Source organism: Oratosquilla oratoria, chromosome 41 (assembly GCF_046742065.1).
Source record: "Oratosquilla oratoria isolate Oo_2021 chromosome 41, ASM4674206v1, whole genome shotgun sequence".
Lineage (NCBI taxonomy): Eukaryota > Metazoa > Arthropoda > Malacostraca > Stomatopoda > Squillidae > Oratosquilla > Oratosquilla oratoria.
Window position 1 is genome coordinate 22,805,654 of NC_134817.1, and position 19,757 is coordinate 22,825,410.

The following is a 19,757-nucleotide window of genomic DNA, read 5'->3' on the forward strand; positions in this document are numbered from 1 at the left end:
TAACAGGTCACAAACGAACAAACTAGGTTTCTTGTTTACTTTTGATACCCCGACAACTAGTGTCAGACATTCTTCAAGTGTATAAACCAAAACGCTTTTGATCCTGATATATGTTATGAGAATGTTAAAATAATACAAGAAAAAATATAGTAACTGGTCACAAACGAACAAACTAGGTTTCTTGTTTACTATTGGTACCCAGACAACAAGTGTCAGACACTTTCTTCAAGTGTATAAATCAAAACGCTTTTGATTCTGATATATGTTATGAGAATGTTAAAATAATACAAGAAAAAATATAGTAACAGGTCACAAAGGAACAAACTAGGTTTCTTGTTTACTTTTCACACTCAGACAACTAGTGTCAGACACTTTCTTCAAGTGTATAAATCAAAACGCTTTTGATTCTGATATATGTTATGAGAATGTTAAAATAATATATTTTCCCAAATTCCTCTGCCCTACCTGTTCACGCCCTGACGCTATACTCCACCCCAGTTCCTCTTGCTGTACTGTTTGCGATGCTGCAAAAAACAGCTTTTTTCAACATGAGGGTAAATTTCTTTGTTTTGTCTAAATTTTTTACCCTCTCAGCCCACACGCAACCTACACAAGGTCTACTACCTCTCCCTCACAGCCATGAAGGACTGACAGTTTTGGGTTTCCTGGGTTTTAATTCACAAATAAATATGAGATTTAGCTCACAGGATTGGTGTTCTTGGATATTTGCTCACACAAACGCGAGCGCGCGTACAGACACATGCACACACAGACACATACACACACAGACACACACACACGCACACACATGCACACACACGGTGTGTGGAGTGTGAGTGGTCTCAGACCTACCCAGAGATCTGCTAATAATGAGCTCTGAGCTCACTGCCGTAGGGTGGTGTCTGGCTGTCTCGAAAAGAGGCTGCAGCAGATCCGAGGTGAATACACACACACACACACACACACACACACACACACACACACACACACACACACACACACACACACACACACACACACACACACACACACACACACACACACACACACACACACACACACACACACACACACACACTCAGGGCTGAAATAATTTCAGTATCGCTGCGCTGCGAGTCGGTACTACAACTCTCGTGGGCGGGGAGTAGGTGTATGTGTGCGTGTAAGGTCACAACATTACCCATAGATCGGTCATATGTGAGCTCTGACCTCTCTTCTGGGAGGGAAATAGCTGTCGATCACGAGTCCAGTACGTAATCCAAGACCATGGTGAATCACACACACACACACACACACACACACACACACACACACACACACACACACACACACACAACACGAGCATAGCTCCCCTTCCCGTAAAATAAAACTAGGTAAAAATACACACACACACACACACACACACACACACACACACACACACACACACACACACACACACACACACACACACACACACACACACACACACACACACACACACACACACACACACACACACACACACACAGACGTAGATATAATGAATTTATTTGAATGAAAAATATAACTTTTAAAGTGTGTCGGTGTATTATGTATTCAGGATGGAGGGAAAGTAGTTCTACAAGGCTCCAAAAATAAATTATATAGAATTTTGTATAAGCTTACCAGTTTTTCTTTTTGTTTATAAAATGTTCTTGTTAAGTTGGTTATAATTCGTATATTTATTAAAGTTCGAGTAAACTAGTGGCACTAATTCCAAGGGCGCAATAGTTTTTGTAATCTAAGTTGTCGACATTTTCAGCAGAAAGAGCACAGTGTAGCGAGACCGTGTTGTTTGAATGTGGTGAGTGATTTGTTTCAAATTTTGTTCGCAAATTGATCACTTATTTCTTTATCTGGAAGAAGAATACGATTGAGGACTTCTTCGACAGCTCACTAAGGATATCAGGTAACGAGATGATTAATGTGGATGTTGTTATTTGTGGAATATTGATGAAAATACGAATCAACTAAGTTTAGAATCCGTTGGTACGACAGTGACGTCATATCGACTGCAACAATGGCGAAACTGACTTGCCATATTATAGATTTATTATTATTTTTATTATTGTTGTTGTTTTTGTTGTTACTGTTATTTTTGTTATTGTTGTTATTATTATTGTTATTTAGCAACATTTTCTGTTATTGATTTCCGCCAAGGAGAACGTATATTACGTTGATGTATTATAATTTACGAAATTAAATTAATTACGAAATTTCTAATGCTATGTCGCGTAGGTGTGCACCTCTATAAATATAAATTTACAGAAGTATTTATTCATTAAATGTGCATTATTAAGTTGATTGATGTTGTTTACAGACAACGCATTAATACCTGCGATAGTTCAAGGTTCCTACACTAGAACACTATTTGAACTTTATGCATTTAGAATGTGATAATTAAATTAAACATTTATTGAAGGGTTAATGAACTAAGCTTGGATATACACTTTGTGGAATAATAATTTTTTATTTTGTACACAAGAAGTGTAACTGTCATATCATATACTTAGAATTTTTGACGAATTAGATTATTATTAAAATATCGCACAAGAATATTGATGTTAAGAAACTGTATCTAGATATAATTAGGATTATTTCAGGCAAGAGAATTGAATGGGTAGTTTCATAAAAAATAGACTAGGTGTTTAGAATCTTAAAATGGTTGGTTCTTTGAAACTACCAATAGCCCCGTTCCTCTCCCTCATCTCCGACACTTTCCTTCCTCTATTCCCAACACACAAACGCACATACATACATACATTCATTCATTCATACATACATACGTACATACATACATACATACATACATGTATGCATACATACATACATACACACATACGTACATTCATACGTACGTACATACATACATATATACAAATACATGCATACGTACGTAAATACATACATACATATACATACATGCATACATACATACGTACATACATATATGTATAAATACATACGTACATACATATACAGTACATACATACATACTGTACGTGCATACATACATACATACTGTACATACATACATGCATTCATACATACATACATACATAAATACACATATACCTGAATGCACGCACGTACACGGTATGGCCGGGTATCACTTGAATAATTTTGTATCATACCAGAAAGTGTATTGTGAGGCTCATTCCAAGCCTGTTACCAGCACACTTCGTGAACATCAACTCGGGTATCAAGTGGTACGTTTCCTGCCACATCTAGAATTGAGGAACATGACCCCTTCTGGTTGGCATTTTTGACCCTTCATGAGCTACGGGGTGACACATTTTTTTTTTCTTTTTTTTATCTTTAAGGCTATCGACCTATAATGAGGTCATTGAGCCTGGTGTGAACCTGCGGTCCTTTTTAATCTACCATTATAATTTCCACAACAGTCCTGTTGTGCGCAAATAAAATACTACTTTGTCAATAAGTAAACGGTCATCGGTCAAAAGATTTGTAGTGCTTAGCTGAATTTTTTTAAGTTTACAGTGTTGTGTAAGCGCTTGTCGCTGTGTGTTGTATATTGAGGAGTGTATGAGTATGTGTCTTTTGGATAGTATAGTGTTGCAGGTGTTACATTGGGGAGGAAATACGCCGTTTATGTATGGGTTTAGGTGGGTGAGGCGGGTCGAGTTCATCCTCAGGTGACACATTGAACTCGTTGCCTCTGTTATTGTTCCAGATAGCCAGCAGTAATAGGTATGTAATACATTGTTATACAGATTAATTAATTAACTTGAGTCATCGTGACAGTACGTATGAATATTTCTGCTTTACAATGTTTTTATGACGTCAGTAAGGTTGTCTGTAACAGGCGGGTGATGCGCAAATCTCATTGTAATTTGCAAGGTCGTGGAGATTTTAACTCTGTTGTGATCTCACGTTTTGCAATGTGGCTACAAAGTCCGTTACAACCTATACTAAAACCTTTCGCAGACAGTGTAGCTATGATCTTGTAAGTTGTGGAGCTTACAATCATCGATCTCCAGGCTTAACGGATGTTGCTTCCAGCCAATTATAACGTAGCTTGTCATGGAGCTTCAGCCAATGACAACGCGTCTATTCGTAGCCGCTGAATGTATATACCGCGTTATTTCTACTTTGTGTACATCTTCCACTGATTCCCCATTTTGGTTCTATTTGGCAATTGTTGTACAAAAATTGGGATAGACTTCCAGCGCTTGTATGAGGGTGAGCATTATTAGTATCATGGAGTAGGAACGATTCTTGCGAGTATAATCTATATTTGCTAAGTCAGTGACCTGCCGTAATTCATTATATCTTCCGACGTTATTTGCATGTTATGTTTTAACAGAAATAACATTACCTGTAGGTATAACTTCCACAAGCATTTCTGATCGCAAACTACAGTATTTTTTTGGCAGAATTGTCGAAGAAAAAATATTTTCGAATTTTTGAATCTTGAGATATCACCATGAACTCGTTAGTAAAAAATGACTCCTTTTCGCTGAGGGCTCCATGGTTCTCTAGTTTGAGATGTTTATGTGTTTCCATTAATGTGTTGTCATTGGTTGGGACCAATAGTAGCTGGTGTGTGTGGAGATCAGTGATTGTTTTGAGTTAATCCCAAAAGGTGATGTCCGATGTCCATGGATATTACATACATTCATATACCAAGGCTTTTTCCCCCTTACCAGGGAGGTAGCCAAAAAGGACAAGGCATAAAATCATTCCCACCCATTCCATCCCCGAAAACACTCCACACCCCTCCACCCTCCCTCCCATCTTAGCACCTCCTAGATGACGGGTCATCCCAGCACCCTGTCCACTGCCCTGGGTCAGAAGCAGTGTCGCAGGACACAGCACATCCATGGATATTAACTAGTGATTTTGCGGTGGCTGGCTTCTACAGACACTTCATAGTTGAGGGGGTCAGCATCTGTGTATGTCTGGCAAGGCTACTCCCCTGAAGTGGATGCTGTGACTGCTGCGTTGGATAGCTTATTTCGTGCATGTACAGTTCTGCTCTTGGAAACTTGCTGTGTAAGTAGCTGTCCACTCGTGTGGTAGGTTGATAGCTGGTTTGCTGCTACTGTTGTTTGCTGTTGGTCCTGGTGATGTATATGAAGTCGATGAAGTTTAGGGTGACGCTTTAGATTGGCGTTGACATTTATTCATTTATTTATTTATTTATTTATTTATTTTTGTGTTTTCGTCTTGATTTGATTCTTAGATCACCCCGCTGGACGATCCTCTTCTCCTGAGCTTCTTTGCCATATCATCACTGCTTCTCTCATCTTCCATATTCTGTACAACAGTTTCTTCCTAAGTTCTGGGATATCTTTGCTGATCATCAATTTCCTCTTAGCTGATCATCAATTTCCTCTTTGTACTTCCTTTAACGTTTAGCTCTTACTCCTAGTTTGGAAAAGTTGTGTTTGTATGTGCTTGTATGACGTGCTTGTATACTTTACAGTCCAATATGAAATGACTTTATATTTCAACTTCCTTGTTTGTCCCGTAGCAGGCGTAGATTATATATATATTTCATTTACAAATAAATTCTTTTCCCGAAGTGATAGAGAATTACCTCCTATCTCATTAAGTTAATTGGTACCTCATCGTTGTCAAAGAATTGAAATTCATTTATGTTTTATTTGTACCTTTATTTAGTTAAACTCAGTTCTTCAGGCTCTGATATTCTATTCTTCAGTGGCGCTCCTCAATTGTACTTTTGCCAGTCAGTAGCACATCATATTTTCTATTTAATATTTGAAGTTACTTTTGTCAAGTTTACCTATGGGGCACTTCAGTCTCAGTGATAGACATCTCGAGATTTTTTTTTTTTTTTTTTTTTTTAGATATTCTGTAAATACCAGACGCAGGTTATTTTAGTTTTTAGTTTATGGCCCTTGTGGTCATTGTTCAGGCACCAATTTGTCCTCTTATAAACAGTTTATGGTCTTGATTGGTAATATTAAAATTTTTCTGAATGCGCCGTTTTCTTATATTTTATTTTTTAGGTCGTCTCTTTTGTACAGTAATATTTCTTGACAGTATTATATTTTTGGTAATGCAACTTGTTTCGAATACGTATTCCTTGTCAACAGTCTATTTGACCTTACTCCCACTGCAGCTTCCAGATCTTTCAGTTATCTAGTTTCATTTATCATGTCCATTACAAACATAGCATCTCTTCATTTTTCTATCGTTCCTCCTACATACATTGATTAATTTTTCTTCCATTCCTCAATTTCCATGTTTTCACATATATGTATGTATTTTCATACATATATATATATATATATATATATATATATATATATATATATGTATATATATATACATGTATATATATACATATATATATATATATATGGTATGTATATATGTGTGTGTGTAGTCATCTATTTTGATATTAATCTACTTGACTACTTTATTTTCACTGAGAAGGTGATGGAAAATATAGCTAGTTCCATAGTTTGTCTATTAAGCAGATAATTAGTTATTGATTTATTGACATTAATTATTTTGTACATCTACTTGCCTACTTTACACTTTGAGTAGATGTTATAAACTACCAATGAAAAAAAATATAGTCAGTAGCTTCACAATTTTTTTTATTTGAAAAGTAGAACATATCTATTTCAACTCTGTGGAGAGGAGAGATTATCTTAAGCCGAACAAATTTCTTGTGATTTCCCGCTGAAAAAAAAAAAAAAAAAAAAAAAAAAAAAAAATATATATATATATATATATATATATATATATATATATATATATATATATATGTATATATATATATATATATATATATATATATATATATATATATATATATGTATAGGCTCGCTGGCTGAGCGGGTTAGGGCGTCATTACTTGTGGTGAAGGTTGAGGGGATGGCGTTTCGAATCCTGCCACCGGCGAAGTTGAACCAAGGACATGGTTCATTAAATTCCACACTACAAAGTCCTCTGTGAGGGGCACCGACCGTCCTAGCCTTCCGGTAGGGGATGAGTTTTATGACGTTAAACCATATATACATATATACATATATATATATATATAATAAATATATATAAATATATATATATATATTCTGTAGGGTTTTTCCTCGCCTGAATGGAATTCTTGCCGGCAATAAGTACAGACAATTTAAGGCGTAAAATGTGGAAACAGGTTGATTGAGGTAGACCTTGGCTGAATAAAATCCAGTGATGGGAAATTGAGTTGAATATTAAAGTCGTAAAAGCCAGTGAAAAGGCTCAACAAACCGTTCGACTGGAAGAGGTTAATTGGAATTGTACTTCGACCTTTTGCGGCTGAGAGGCCTTCCTGGAGCTGAATAAACCAGAGGCCTGACCGCGTGGAGTGATGGATGGAGGGAGAATGTGAAGGAAAGAGAAATAGGAAAGCGAATATATGTATATGTATATATATATATATATATATATATATATATATATATATATATATATGTGTGTGTGTGTGTGTGTGTGTATATATTCATTTTTAGAAATTGTTTTAGACAAATGAGAGAGTGATAGGTGGGGGAACATAGCGAGTCCTCTGAAGAAGGTCATAGTGACCGAAACGTTAGGACATATTCTAAAATCCCATCTTCATTTTCCCTTCCCCACCTATCACTCTCTCATATATATGCATATTTGATGGATTCATGACAATTGGATTCTGGTGAAAGGAAATTGCAACATAGTCTAACCTAGAGTTAGGGAAGGCCGAGCGAATGTAAAACTGAGGATGGGAAGTTTGACACGGAGAAGATCGCACCAGACTTATCTGAGAAGACAATTAAACACAATTACAGATGGAGAGACAGCGATATTGAGCGGGAAAGAACGAGGACACAAAAACGGACATGAAAATACCATAGACGGGTGTTGGGTTCAAACGAGATTTGGCCTCGTGGGAAGCACGATAGAAGCCTAACTCTCACTGAGCATATCACATTTGCACGTTAGCCAGAACAAAAACTATAACGAGTATCATCAGTTTAAATATCCAATTACCCTCATCCGTATCTTCGTCCTTGAACCTCATTAATATTTCCTTCTATCCCTATCACTCATTCACATCTCCGTCCCTATCCCTGCCTCCATTTCCGCCCCCGTCCTCACCCTGACCTCTAACCACAATACTCAATCCACACCCTTATCCGTATACCAATTCCCCATCCCCTTTCCCATTCCCATCCTTGTTTCTATTCACCCCACTCCAGATTCCCCCGTCCATTCTTCCTCTTTCCCAACACATCGGACTACAATCCTGTTTGAAATCAAGAGTTACTTATCTATTCCTCCTCTGGTGATTATGGTCAGTGTAAGATAAGATTCAGTGGAGTTCTGCGTGAAGTGAAATTCAATAAGTTGGAGTTGCCAGGAGACACTCGATAAAAGATATATTGATATATTAAAAGCAAATGGAAAAAGTAAATAAACAAATTAGGTAATAAATACGACAAAATGAGCAGACATGTTCGTCGGAACCATATGTAAATAAGGTTAAATGATCCAATACAAAATGTGTATATATATATATATATATATATATATATATATATATATATATATATATATATATATATATATATATATATACATATACATATATAAGTAAATAGATCAAAACATATCAAACTCTTACATAGGTATGATGAAATGGGCAAATATATCTATCGGACCTTTGGGTATAAATAAAGTTAACTGATTTAGGATGGTACGAAATACCTATCGATTATATCAGTCCACGTGTTCAGGTTCCAATATATAAAATTTCATCATAGAAAGAGCATCATATTTTTCGTTTTGTCTGATGTGTGTGTCTTTGTGCGTGTGATACACCATGGTCTTGAATTACGTGCTGGACTCGTTATCGACAGCTATTACCCTTCCGGATGAAAACTCGGAGCTTATATATGACCCATCTATGGGTAATGCTGTGATTTTACATACACACACACACACACACACACACACACACACACACACACACACACACACACACACACACACACACACACACACGACTCCCCGCCCGCGAGAGTTGGAGTAACTGCTCGTATATGTGTGTAGGTGTGCGTGCGTGCGTGTGTGGGTGTGTATTTACAAATAAGTTAATTCAGGAATGTAAAAACGTTCTAAAGAAAAAGTAAGGGCCGAGTGCAAGTGAGCAAAATGAGTGAAGTTTACAGCACAGCGGAATGAAGTTCACAAAAGTGATGTTCCCCATTGCCGAATACCTCATTATACTCTGTCAAACTGCAAATGATGATAGCATCAAGAACGATTTTTCGAAAGCTCAGACTGCGGACTTTTGTCACGTTAATATGAAAAGCACATGATACGAAGGCGAGCCCGGCATCGGGTTTCGGGAAAGGCCTCATCTTTCAAAATGAACTTTTTTTTTTTTCCCCAAATCGTCCATTCATCTATCAGCCATTTCATTTCCGGAGAGGATACGCCCTTTCAAGCTCTCACCTGTAGGTTGACCATCACGCCCACGAGTGTAGAGGTACCCCCTCCCCCCCGCCCTCCTCATCACACACGTGAAAGGAGTCCCAACTTTCCCGCCCGACCTTCGAACCCCTCTGTGACCGTGACCTTGCGATTTTACCAGAAGCTTTCGTCAATTTTTTTTTTATTTGATACTAGGGTGAGTGTGTGTGAGAAGTATGTTAATCCAGTATGTAATCAGGTGGAAAGAAAAACTATCCGAGTGCAAGATATAGTGAAACACACACACACACAACACACACACACACACACTCACACACACACACACACAACACACACACACACACACACACAATATATAGCATATATATATATATATATATATATATTTATATATATATATATATATATATGTATGTATGGTCTGTGTGTATCTTATAAATATTGTATTATATATTATTATATATATATATATATATATATATATGTGTGTGTGTGTGTGTGCGTATGTATGTATGTGTGTGTATGTATATATACATATGCTAATAAGAAACACTGCTAACTTGCGTTCAGTTATGCAAGAATGATTACTGGGAAAGAGAAACTAAGGAAAAAAAGCGCTTTCGTGTGTTACATCTAGTGGAAAGTGCATGGAAAGAAAACATTGTAAGAATATACATATGCATCCACATAGGAATGCGGGAAGGTAATTAGGTACGACAGCGGTCCCAAAGCGGGTCTGGCGTCTCACTTAATTATCTTCCCGCATTCCTCTGTGGGTGCATATATATATATTGTTATAATTCTTCCTTTCCATGTACTTTGCACTAGATGTATTATACGAAAGCGCTTTGCTTCGTTTAATTCCTCTTTCCCAGTGGTAACTCTTGCATATATGTATGTATATATATATACGTGGAGTTAAAAACGACAGCATTGTTGTAGTTGTTCAGTCTTTTCTTCGTATTCTCGATTTTCCTGATAAGAGATTTACCATTGACTGGGTGGATTGAAACTAGGTCTCTATATTCTTCCATTTGTTCTTATTTGATATCAACGTTTCGTCTTAAATAAGACATTATCAAGATATAACTGAAATAACAAAAATTACATGGTAACAGTAAAGGTACTAGACAATAACAAGATATAACTGAAATAACAAATATTAAATGGTGACAAGAAAGGTACTAGACAATATCAAGACACAACTGAAACAACAAAAATTACATGGTTATTTCAGTTGTGTCTTGATATTGTCTAGTACCTTTATTGTCACCATGTAATATTTGTTATTTCAGTTATATCTTGTTATTGTCTAGTACCTTTACTGTTACCATGTAATTTTTGTTATTTCAGTTATATCTTGATAATGTCTTATTTAAGACGAAACGTTGATATCAAATAAGAACAAATATGGCCTAGTTAATTATTTTCCCACCCAGTCAATGGAAAATCTCTTATCAGGAAAATCGAGAATACGAAGAAAAGACTGAACAACTACAACAATGGTGTCGTGTTTAACTCCCCGTGTATTACTGAGAACCTGCTCCCCCCTATACTAATATATATATATATATATATATATATATATATATATATATATATATATATATATATATCTGTGTGTGTGTGTGTGTGTGTGTGTGTGTGTGTGTGTGTGTGTGTGTGTGTGTGTGTGTATGTATAGACAGAAAGAGAAAATGTATACCCTTTACAGAAACAATATGGAAATAAATGAAAAAAGAAATATTAAAGTAAAAGAAGAAATATGCCAATCTCTTAGACCCTTGGAGGGATCCTAATGTTGCCTGAATGGGAGAATATACTTCAGGAATCTTTGCGACCGGACCTTAGGGCGATGGGTCCAACCTCTCTGTTCTTTACTGGCCGGGGGTCACTTGCGGCGAGTGCTTCTTGGGCGTCTGAGCTCCTCCGCGATCGAGGAACCTGAAAGGATGTGGAGGCTGAAGGGGGTTCCAGACGCATCGACTTACTTGCGCGTTACGAGTTTGTGCAAACTATACGGAACACCCCTGCGTGTCCACACGTTACAAAAAAGTATGCACAATCGTCAGTCCATTTCTAGGTCTAGGTGGTGGTAGTCGTGCCTCACGAAGAGCTTATTTTAGCGTTTTTATACTGTGTATTACTTCGTTTGTAGTACTAGCAGGCAAGCCTACGGTAAGGCATGCACGTTTGGAACCCCCTTTAGAGGAGGAGCCAATCTTCGAAGATTGAATCGAAGAACGATTTTCCTACTCAGTCCAAGAACTTCGAGTCAGAATCTGTGCTTCAAAGGATTACAAAGGAAGAGGATGCCAACAGGATACCTTATGGTCCATAACTAGGTCAGATACGGGAAAAATTATGATGATAATAAATAAAAGAAAAAATAATAAAGATTATAATAATACTTATCAGTTTATGTAATTATAGTACTTGTCTCTGTTTATTTGTTTGTTTTAACAGGTATCGAATTTTTGTTTTTTCTGATCTATTCATTCGATTTTGGGTTTATTGTTTGGTAAATTCTTGATCACGCACTTGCTTTTTATTTATTTATTTATCTATTTATACAACTGTTCTTCTACATTTGGCATCTTATAGACTGTATATCCTTAATTTCGCTTGATTTTTCTTTGTAAACAACTTTGCTTAGTTTAATAGCATCGTTATGGATGTGTTGCAATTGTCTATTAATTACCTCCGGTGATGCAGACAAAATTAGTTCCTCTGTTTTAATTACTTTACTGAGTGGTCTCATAATTGCTCTTTTGTAATCCATATGCATGAATGGTTATAAAAGTGGAGCAACAGAAATCAAAATGTATCGTTCTAGAAAACACTACAACATCGAACTCGAGGTGAAATTCAGTCATGTTTTGTTTGTTTGCATAGAAATATAGTGTACAACTGTGGAGAAGTTATTGTTTTATCTATTAATCTTACTGCGGTTTTACAAGTTACTATCAACACTTGATACATTCATCACACAATAGATGTAATGAGTCATGGTTTAGTATGTCTGATTCTATTCCTGCACGCCATCATTTCCTCATTCTTGTTCCTAATATCTTTCAAACATATCACTAACTCCTATCTAAGTATTGCTCCCAGACTTTCAGCCCTCTACTTTCTCTTCATGCATTTTATGTTTCAGACTTTCCCCGTTTTCTTTAGGTACTTTATGACCTTGACCCGTTTTCTTCAGAGACCTTAGTCACGGTTCAAGTACTTTCCACAGCCACGATCCATTTTCTTTCGGACATCTTACGACCTTAGTGCGTATTCTCAAAGTTTTCGTTATCCAGTCTGTCTCTGTCTAGTTCTAGTGACCCACATCTTTAAGCTCTGTTCACAAAAGCTGTTTCAACCGCCGCGGCTTGAACCATGGCGATTGAATTACAATGTAAGTCAATGTAAGGGTTCACACACAACCGCGCAGTTTTTCCTTGAGTATGCGGTACCGCCGCGGCTTGAACCATGGCGATTGAACTACAATGTTAGTCAATGGAAGGGTTCACACACAACCGCGCAGTTTTTCCTTGAGTATGCGGTACCGCCGCGGTGTCCGCACGTTTCAAACCGCTAGTGTGAACAGGGTCATAGGATAAGGTTGAGTTCTCTCCTGTCCCATAACTTTCTTCAAATTCCTCTTAGTACGGAATATTGACTGCAGAAATTGCACGCAGCCTATTTTTAGTAATTTTAGTGACATTCGTATAGGTTACACTAAGTTCTCCACACAAAAAAGAATATTGATCATTAATACATTCTACTATCGCGTATTTCTACCACCAGTTTAGAATTATCCTTTATTATCTATATGAAATCACCTCTTCGCTATAAAGGATTGAAACGTTGATTTTGACCAAAAAATTACTTTTCTAAACTTTTTCCCCCACAGGAATATCTGTTCCCCTCTCTCTATTCTTAGTTCGCTCTATGAAATTAATCTAACACACACACACACACACACACACACACACACACGCACACATATCCCGCCCGGGGTTGAAATAATTTCAGTATCGCTGCGCTGCGGGTTGTTACTCCAACTCTCGTGGACGGGGAGTTGGGTGTGTGTATGTACGTGTAAGGTCACAGAATTACCCATAGATCGGTCATATACGAGCTCTGAGCTCTCTTTCGGGAGGGAAATAGCTGTCGATCACGAGTCCAACACGTGATCCAAAGACCATGGTGAATCACACACACACATACGCACACACACACACACACACACACACACACACACACACACACACACACACACACACACACACACACACACACACAAGCCATCCCCTTACTTAAGGGGGGCAGTGACGGTTTCCAGCGTTAGGGAAGCATTCAGGCCCTGAGTGGTACACGATCTGGGACCTCCCGCGTGAGAAGTCAGAACACTAACGACAACACCAGTAAGTCGATTTCTGCATTCTTCAAACCACTTCAGGTGCCTCTTTCCTCCTCAGTATTCTTTCCGAGCCAACAATCCGTTTTCTGTTCACTTCCTCTTCTCATCCCGGTTTTATAAGGCTTTAGATGCACGACAAAGCCGTTCTTACCCACCTCCACCTTCCACCTTCCACCTTCCACCTTCTACCTTACACCTTCGACGAGCTTGAAGCTCTTACGACCTTCTCCTCTTCCTTGAGCGCCTTCTATAAGGTGACTTTTTTTTTTTTTCTTTAGTCTTTAACTAATGTTAATCTTATTCAGTTTAATGGTAGTCTCAAGACGGTCTTTCTTAAGACTCTTTTTTTTTATAGGGTCGTCACTCACCTTAGAAGGTTTGATAGATATTAGCTAGATCAAAAAAAGGCTAGAGAGAAGAACAGCTTTATCGAACGATCAAGATACCTGATCCAGGAGAAAGTCTCGTAGACAAAATCTCTACACTTTACCCTTTCCTCGTGGTTTTTCTCCCCGAAGTAGAAAGACGCCTCCTCACTTTATTACCTCGTTTGTGCTGGACATGACACTCTCCCGATCGCGTTCCAGTCTCCCCTTCCAGCCCTTCGTAACTCTACTTAAGTTTAATGAATTCCTTGATAACTTCCTTTCTCCATACGCGCGCATGGAGCTTCATAAGAAAGAAACGAAGTTGACAGAGATGTAGAGGGGAAAAAATGGTACCGCTGGGAAAATGAGGTTCATGACAGTTTCTCTTGCACAGTGGTGGTGTATAGTAACAAAAACCGAGTGAACTGTATGTATACATATATATATATATATATATATATATATATATATATATATTTCTTTATATATATATATACATATATATATATATATATATATATATATATATATATATATATTATTCCATGCAAAGATGATCGAGACTAACAGGAGTATTAGCTCGATGGAGATATATTCGAAAACTGAGACGCTGTCAGTTTGAGGACTCGAACCTTACCGATACGTAAAAAATGGACAATGACTTAACCAATTCAGTCATCATTATATATATATATATATTTCTGAAGAAGCATCACTGTGCGAAACTAATCAAGGAATAAAACTCCTGTTCTACTTGTGTGTTTCCCTCTACTCCTCTTACAACCTGTCAGGATGTCTTCACACTCATATATATATATATATATATATATATATATATATATATATATATATATATATATATATATATATATAAACTCAGTCTGTCAAGCTCTGGCCTAGCGTCAAGCAAGGCCCCGGTGCGAGTCTCGCGGTCACTGTCGGAATACATATATATATACATTATATATATATATATATATATATATATATATATATATACATATATATATATATATATATATATATATACTGTATATGCATATATAACAACATCGAGGAACTTCTTTATCATCTGCACATTCATACTCACTATACGCAATTAGTTACAATTATGTCGAGAGACATACCCACCCACACGTACAGTACTCATACACACATATTAAAATTTTAGTCTCCTCCTCCTCCTCCTCCTCCTCCTCCTCTTCCTCCCCACATGGGATATTGACTCCCTAGGTTTTATGTAGTATCTTAGGACCTTGGTGACATCCTTACGGACCAGAGTCACGAAACAACATTTTGTGATTGGAAACTAGCCCCAATTAGAAATAAATAAATGAATAAAAGAGTGCTGATGATGTTCAACTTCTTCTAGTTCTTGTTTCTATTGGTCTATCTGATTTCTTCCTTCGCCTCCTTTATGAGTCTTCGGTGCGATATTGTCCTTTAAGGATAGAAGGGATGGTTATTGTCGACGACAAACAAAATAAGAAACACCTCCCAAATCACCATCACCTGCATCTCCTCCTCCTCCTCCTCCTCCTCCTCCTCCTCCTCCTACTCCTTTTCTTTCATCTACGCCTACTGTTCCACCTTCTCCTTCACCTCCGTTTTTGCCCTACCTTCGTCCTCCTCCTGTTTTTATTTCAATACTACTAACATCTTCAATACTACCAACACCGCCAATAGTACCGACAGCCCACATGCAATACCATCCACCACCAACAAGTTCTATACCATATATACCACCTATACCACCAATGTCATCGACAGCGCCAACACCAAAATACCAACAACACCCAAATCAACACCAACAAAACATCAGCACCACCACAGACACGAGCCCCAATACTAACACAAACCCCAACACTAAGATCAACACTAACAGCATTTGCAACGCCAACAACACCATCATACCAATTATACTAACAACACCTGCACCACTAACAACGTCAACAACACCAGTATTACCAACACAAACCATATAACCACCACCAGCAACAACAACAAAAGCAAGACGTTTAATAAGGAATTGGAACAGGAAGGTATAAAGATTTAAACACTTATTGTGCACACTCGATTATTTCTACTCGTGTACATCCATTAGAAAACATTGAGCTACACATACTGTACATATACATACACGTATACGCTTTGTATTCTTTATCCTTTCAGAATATATCCATGGAAAAAGTCGTATACTTATCTAAGCTTGCACATCCTTATCCATGTGGGCCCTACACACTATACCATTACGTATTTTTACTCATATACATACAGAAGAGAACATTCACCCACGCGTACACAAGCAGACGTATTAAAGCTCCTCTCCCTTTCCCCCGCTCCACCACCTCCCGATCTCCCCATCCTTTCCCCTCCCCCTCCTTTCCCCTCCCCCTCCTTTCTCCCCCCCTTCTCCCCCTCCTTCCTCCCCCCCTTCTCCCCCTCCTTCCCCCCAAGCTACTAACCGGAAAACACCCCATCTCCCCCGACTTTTGCGACCCATAATACCCCGTCTGGGCCGCCACGGCCGCCGTTGCGTCGCGGCTCCCGGTGGCCGTAATGCAGCCAAGAATCGCCTCTCCCACGACCGTTACTTGTTATATTGCGGCTTTTACCGTTCTACAATCAAATCCGACAAATGCTGAGGGGTAATCCTGAAGTAAAATGGCTCTTGGATTGCCCCGGGGTGGTGGGTGGGGAGGTGGAGGTGGAGGAGGAGGGTAAGGGGGCGTATGGGAGGGGGTAGGAGAGCCTCAGGGTGAAAGGACATGGACGGAAAGGTTTCCAGGGAGTCTGGAAGAGTCTCGGGGTGGAAGGACATGGATTCCAGGGAGTCTGGAAGAGTCTCGGGGTGAAAGGACATGGATTCCAGGGAGTCTGGAAGAGTCTCGGGGTGAAAGGACATGGATTCCAGGGAGTCTGGAAGAGTCTCGGGGTGAAAGGACATGGATTCCAGGGAGTCTGGAAGAGTCTCGGGGTGAAAGGACATGGATTCCAGGGAGTCTGGAAGAGTCTCGAGGTGAACGGACATGGATTTCAGGGAGTCTGGAAGAGTGTCGGGTTGAAAGGACATGGTTTCCAGGAAGTCTGGAAGAGTGTCGGGGTGAAAGGACATGGTTTCCAGGGAGTCTGGAAGAGTCTCGGGGTGAAAGGACATGGATTCCAGGGAATCTTGAAGAGTCTCGGGGTGAAAGGACATGGATTTCTGGGAGTCTGGAAGAGTCTCGGGGTGAAAGGGAAAGGTTTCCAGGGAGTCTGGAAGAGTTTCGGGGTGAAAGGACATGGATTCCAGGAAGTCTGGAAGAGTGTCGGGGTGAAAGAACATGGATTCCAGGAAGTCTGGAAGAGTGTCGGGGTGAAAGGACATGAGTTCCAGAGAGTCTGGAAGAGTCTCAGGGTGAAAGGACATGGATTTCAGGGAGTCTGGAAGAGTGTCGGGGTGAAAGGACATGGATTCCAGGGAGTCTGGAAGAGTCTCGGGGTGAAAGGACATGGATTCCAGGGAGTCTGGAAGAGTCTCGGGGTGAAAGGACATGGATTCCAGGGAGTCTGGAAGAGTGTCGGGGTGAAAGGACATGGATTCCAGGGAGTCTGGAAGAGTGTCGGGGTGAAAGGACATGGTTTCCAGGGAGTCTGGAAGAGTCTCGGGATGAAAGGACATGGATTCCAGGGAGTCTGGAAGAGTCTCGGGGTGAAAGGACATGGATTCCAGGGAGTCTGGAAGAGTCTCGAGGTGAACGGACATGGATTTCAGGGAGTCTGGAAGAGTGTCGGGTTGAAAGGACATGGTTTCCAGGGAGTCTGGAAGAGTCTTGGGGTGAAAGGACATGGATTCCAGGGAGTCTGGAAGAGTCTCGGGGTGAAAGGACATGGATTCCAGGGAGTCTGGAAGAGTGTCGAGGTGAAAGGACATGGATTCCTGGGAGTCTGGAAGAGTGTTGGGGTGAAAGGACATGGATTCCAGGAAGTCTGGAAGAGTCTCGGGGTGAAAGGGAAAGGTTTCCAGAAAATCTGGAAGAGTCTCGGGGTGAAAGGGAAAGGTTTTCCAGAAAATCTGGAAGTGTCTCGGGGTAAAAGGGAAAGGTTTACAGGGAGCCTGGAACTCGATATGCTTTAGTCCCTTCCATACCTGGTTGGCTTTTATTGATATCTATTCTTATTTCTACGTTTCTCGCTATCACTAGGCTATTTCATTCAGCTTAGCATGTTCATCTACACTCTGTTTAATTTGTCGTTCGACAGATAAATTGTTTTAGTCACGGTGAAGGTTCGAACCCCCAACCTAATCCAGACGCCATCCAAGACAGTGTATTTGCTAAATAGAAATCTGTGGTGAGATTCCCTAAAAACTTATCATCGCGTTATTCGTGTTGAAAGTGACACTAGGAAAAAAGAATACCAACAAAAATTTTACGTTATTTTATTTAGTACAAATCCGAGTTTCCAGTTTACAAAGACTAATCACAGATTTTGCTTGAGGCCACTTGTATGTTTAAGCACTTGAGTCGATTATTCTCTCATAATTATTCTTTAGGGCGGGTCCCTCTCTGGCAAATGGTATTAAGAGCTTAGGGTGCTTATTTGGTGTGTGGAATCTTTTTTTCTCTCTGTTGTGTGCGTGTGTGTGTGTGTGTGTGTACGTGTGTGTGTGTGCGTGTGTTTATGTGTGTTATGTACGATATATATGTATATGTATAGATATATATGTATATGTATAGATATATATGTATATATATATATATGTATATATATGTGTGTGTGTGCCCGTATATAGGTCAGTATCAGTTTTAATTATATTTTTATTTTGTTTCCGTGTGTGTGTGTGTGTGTGTGTGTGTGTGTGTGTGTGTGTTTGTGCGTGTGTGTTTGTGTGTGTGTGTGTGTGTGTTTATGTGCGTTTTATGTGTGTGTGTATCCGTGCGTCCAGGTCAGTGGTTTTAGTTTAGTTTTATTTTGTTTCCGTGTGTGTGTGTGTGTGTGTGTGTGTGTGTGTGTGTGTGTGTGTGTGTGTGTGTGTGACGATATCTTGATAGGTTGTAAGAGAGGCTGAGGGAAAATACACAAATAGATCGAGAGTTTATCCTTTGACTAGTTTCGCATTATAGTGTTTCTTCAGAAAGAAACAACCTAGTGCGAAATTAGTCAAGGAATATAATCTCGTTTTATTTGTGTTTTCCTTCTGCCTCTCATATGTATATATATGTATATATATATATATATATATATATATATATATATATATGTATGTATGCACATGTATACATATATATATATATTATACACATATATACATCTATATATATAAATATGTATATATGCATATATGTATATATATATATGTATATGTGTGTGTGTGTGTGTGTGTGTGTGTATATATGTAAATGCATATATTTACATTCATGCATGCTTGATACATACAACATATGCGCACATACCCGCTATTTTCGGGTACTCGGGAAGCAGAAGAAATTCGCAGAAGCATAATAGGTTCATTACAACTATAT